This window comes from Montipora foliosa, chromosome 4 (genome assembly GCF_036669935.1).
Source record: "Montipora foliosa isolate CH-2021 chromosome 4, ASM3666993v2, whole genome shotgun sequence".
Classification (NCBI taxonomy): Eukaryota; Metazoa; Cnidaria; class Anthozoa; order Scleractinia; family Acroporidae; genus Montipora; species Montipora foliosa.
The window spans coordinates 34,972,041-34,976,910 of NC_090872.1; positions in this window are offsets into that span (position 1 = coordinate 34,972,041).

Here is a 4,870-nt window from a genome sequence, read left to right on the forward strand (position 1 = left end):
CAAATTCGGAAATCAAGCTTGTGAATTTTAGCATGAGCTAAATCCCAAAAAAGCAAACTTGTAAAGAAAACCCACCCGCGAACAGTATTGCATGTCCAGATTAAGCCGTAATCATGCATAAACGTAAAGCCTATTTTTTTCTTCAATAACCCTAGTTTAGCATAAATCGTTATTTTTGGGAATTACTAGCCCATGGAAGGCAAGGGTGAGCTTGATAAGGAAGGAATTTACCAATTATGACAAATTATTGCGGCGTTTTTGCAATCACATAAAACCCTCATTTTAGTAGCATCCTGATCCCTTGATGTTCATGTTCAACTCGGAAGTCTCTACGTTTTATTTTTCATCAATGAAAGGCAAAAAACGCCCAATTTAAAACGTTTTTCAATTTGTGATTTGATCTTTTGCCGTGTTTAGGGACGGTGCCTACTATTGTTATTGCGCATACGTTCTGCGCATCTCGAGATACTCGGAATTCCTATGGGTGGTGCATTCTCGTCACCAGAGCCTTGGATCGACCCAAGGCTCTGGGGAACTCTGTGCAGGAGAACATGCGCCGTAGGGTTGTTATAGCCAAAAACTGTCTATTGGAACCTTACAGCGCCTGCTCACTCCTCGTTCTAACATGAATGCACCAATTAGAAAAGCTTTTGATTGTTCTTCACGAAAACCAATGAGAAGACACTTTGTTTCAGGGTTCCCCAGAGCTCTTCTCTCGCTCAGTCAAGAGAAGAGCTCTGGGGTCGAGATTGATGGGTGGTGCTTATCATACAGGGATATTTTTACGCGGTTCAAAACTATGCGGAGAAAGCAGAACTTAGCAAGTGCTCTTGGTATCCAAAAAGAAAAATGGGGGGAGCCTAGCATTTTTCAGAGATAATTAAGCTCCAATTTGGCAAAGAACGCCATACATTGCTTTGTATTTTAAAGCTTTTTACAAATATTGTTGATTAATTATCCTCGAAAAATGCGTTGCTACCCTCAATTTTCTTTTTGGATTTCAATAATACTTGTTAAGATATGCTTTTCCAGCATATTCAGTAAACCGCGAAAAAATGCCTTTGAATTAGTAGTTCACTTGAGTCAACGACATGGGTGGTAGAAGCCCCACTCTCATTTGCTTTAGTGGCTGGTTTTCGGACTTGAACCCCGTAGTTTTGTCAGCGAATTATTGCACTTGGGAAGGAAGAGTCGTTTCGTGCGTCCCTTAGGTTTGTGACGATGAGACGGCTGGCATTTTCGATCAACAACTTTATAGCACTTATCAAAGAACAATACCCAGAAAGTTACCTGTGAATTTTGAGGAAGTGGAAAAACCGGTTTTTTCGGAGTGTTGGCATAATCCGTAGGGCTTGCTAGCATCTATCCTTATGCGTTCCAAAGAATTTATTTCTTCTTTCATTCATCACGGACTCAAGAATTCCAAGAACTCAAGAATGGCGCTTAAAGTGCCCCTGTGACCAAAAGATCATTCTTATTTTTCTTTGGATTTTTAAAACTATGTTAACTAAACACTAAGCGAGCAAAGTTTTAAGCGTTGATTTGAAAAAGACACCTGTTTATTCTAACTGGAATTTTCCTATTTAAAGGTCCGTCATTACTAACATTAACTCGGGTTTATTATAATAAGCTGCGTTCACACGTTGAAATTTTAAGCTGGCGAGCCTTTGACGTCACTTTTCCTGGAACCAACCCTCGGTCAGTTTTGGTCGTGAGTAATGGCGAACCGTGAAAGTGAAATCCAAAACTTGCACTCAAAGTAAACGGCCTTTGGATAAAAATCAAAGCTCAAAATTTTGCCAGACAGGTGTTAAGCAAACACACTTTCAAAATCTGAAGAAAAAAATGAAGTCTTTTTTTATCACAGGGGCACTTAAAGCAGCGACAATGTCTAAAACGAGAACAGCAAGAAAAGAGTAGGTCTAATGAACAATAACGATGGCTCTACGCGTTGTGTATGGTCGTCTTACGTTTAAAGGCCCGTTTAAACGGTTTTAACATTTGCTTCAACATGCATTCAACATCTTGTTGAGCCAAATGTTCGGTGCGTTTGAACAGGTCGTCCAACATTGTTGAAAGCGTAAGAAATGTTGAAAGCGTGTTGAATCAAGTTTAAATCGGTTTAAACTGTTAATTTTTCCTTTGTTCTCGAAAACGCTGAACGGTGTTGAAGCCGTTCGAACAATCTGTTCAACAAATGAAGAACACACGCATGCTCACATCAAGTCGCAAAAGTCAATATGGCGTAGTTTATCTGGACGAGAGAGACTGGTTTATTGTGTTTGTAAGTGTTATTATTGTTGTTGGCGCAATGTTGGAAGCGTTTGAACGGCCTCCGCACAACTTTGTTTTTGCGTTCATCATTTGCCCAACATCCGTTCAACTTAAGTTGAACGAATGTTGGTCAAATGTTGAAACCGTTTAAACTGGCCTTTAGACTATTACTTGGCCGTCGTTGTCCTGACGACGTTAAGTGACCAAGTTTGAGGTTTGGTGAAGGACCTGGCGGAATGGAGTGAAATGATCCATAACAACCAAAATGTACTAGTATCCTCTTGCCTCTTGAGTATAATGGTTCCTTCAGTTTTGCTGGCGATTCTGGTTCAATTGTGTAACACCATCACCCCTTATGGCGTTTTCGAAAAGTATAGAATGAAAAATCCTGACCAACGACCGACTAGCTACTTTTTCACCACGCGGGATTATAGGAGTTTATTACAGACGTTAAGATAGCCCGGTTCCGGGTACGGGTACGGGTAGGATTACCCGTACCCGTACTCGGTTACACGGAAGACCAATCAAACTTAAGATACACCGGGTTACACCAGGTACGATCTGAAGCAAGATGGCGGCTCAGAAGATAAGGTTGGCTATTACGATTATGTTTTATATCGTGTTTCATATGCCATCTGAACATCGTCTAAAATAAGCCGAAAACATTTTTCATCAGATTTAATTGACTTTTTTTGTCTTTCTTACAATATGCTACAAATATGCCTTAGCCTCAAAAATGGAAGAAGCCTCGTTTACTTCTATCAAACCGTTTTAATCAAGAAGTATCCTTTCAAGTCAACATAAAGTATGTAATTTGAATTTAGGTTTTTTTCATCGTGGTTCATGACCTGTTGTATTTTAAGTCAATTTTAAATGTGTGAGACTACACCTCAGTCATCGCATGTTTTGGTAAGCAGCACGACCATTTGACAAGCAAACATTTCTCCACATTTGTGCCTCAACAAAACTTTTTCGTAATCCCAAAACGCTTCAAATCAGAAGAACAATTGTTTATCCAAGAATCTGGATACTATTCTGGTCTAATAAGCAAAGATAAAGACCATAAAAACTTACCCGTTTCTCCATTTTTACCGGGCGCGAACTCACGTGTAGACCACTGATTACCCCGGGAAAACGTGTAGCTTTTTCGGAAGGACGTGGTGACGTGATCATTTAATGAGTTCAAAATGGCGCTAGCCGTACCCGTGCCTGAAAATCGGGGTATCTTAAGGTGTCTATTACATCACACACTTTCCAAGTCGAACAAGTTGTATTGGAATAATTTCGAATATTGATTGTGTTAACGCGAAATTACACTTTTAGCTGGCGTTTTCATAACCGTCGTATCCGTCTTTGCTTAGGCTTTCAGTAATTGTAGCGGAACGGGTTAGTCGGTGACATTTACGACAAACGCGTTGCGAATGGCTTTTAGAATCTCTGTACGGTGGCCAATTTACAATATCAACTCCGTTGACCTCGATCCAGTTTGTCGGTTTCCGTTTTGAAGGGTCCTGTGATTGTAGCTGCAATTAAAACCTGATTTGTGGCAGTAAAAGCAAGATCGTTTGTATTTATGAAAGGCTCAATGTTCAAGAGGCTTGAAGTTGGCAGTTACTTGTAGCTTTGTTTCCAAGCTGCTACTTTTCTTGACGCTCTGGGTCTAAAAGAGCAAAGGCTTGCAAAATACCATTGGCTGTCAAAGAGGGACGACAGATATGTCCGCGAAGGGATCAGCTCGTCTCGCTTCGCTCGCCAATGTGTCTCCTTTCTCTCGTTTCGTTCCGTTCGTTTGGATTATGGGAATTGGTCATATATTTTTTTTAAGAGACAAAACGAGGGGATGGATATTGGCCTCGAACCTGGTAATGTTGATTGACCCGTCACTTAACCACTTGACCACCACACCGCTAGCTGCTCAGATCTGCTCAGGGACAATAGACCAATTCGGCTAACTCAATGTTGTACCCAATTCAAATCTTTTGGGAATAAAACGTTTTGTTCCAAGTATTTCCATCTCATTTAAATGTGAATGCTTCATTGTCATGCAAATTCAACACACAAAGAACTTAACCCCGAGAGATTTGAATTGGGTACAACATTGAGTTAGCCGAATTGGTCTATATTTTAAACACTTTGATAATAACAAACAATATTAAACACTGCAAAAGGTCGGTTGCCAAACCTCACGACAAAGCTAAACATTTTAAAATCAAAGCTTACGCCTAACTAATCTAACTTAGGCCTTATTACTCTTCAGCAATGATATTCTATGGGAGACTTAAAGGCCCAACTTCAACCAACAGGCATTGCGCGCCGTGGAACAATTTTCATGAATGAAAAGCAATGCGAATTTCCATAACAACAACAAACGGTCGAAAAGCCTGTGTTGGTTGAAGGCGGTGTTTCGATCTTCAGTGGTGAACAGGAGTTTGCCTTCGTGTGCTTAAATCAGTCTCCAGCAATAAAAAATGGGGGTCACTGAGTTCGTTTTCGAGATATAAGAACTCAAATGGAGGGTTCTTCTGTTGCCATGGTAACCCATTACGTCACATCAACGAGTGCGTCCTGTTAAGCACTTATTGGTGTCTCATATGGT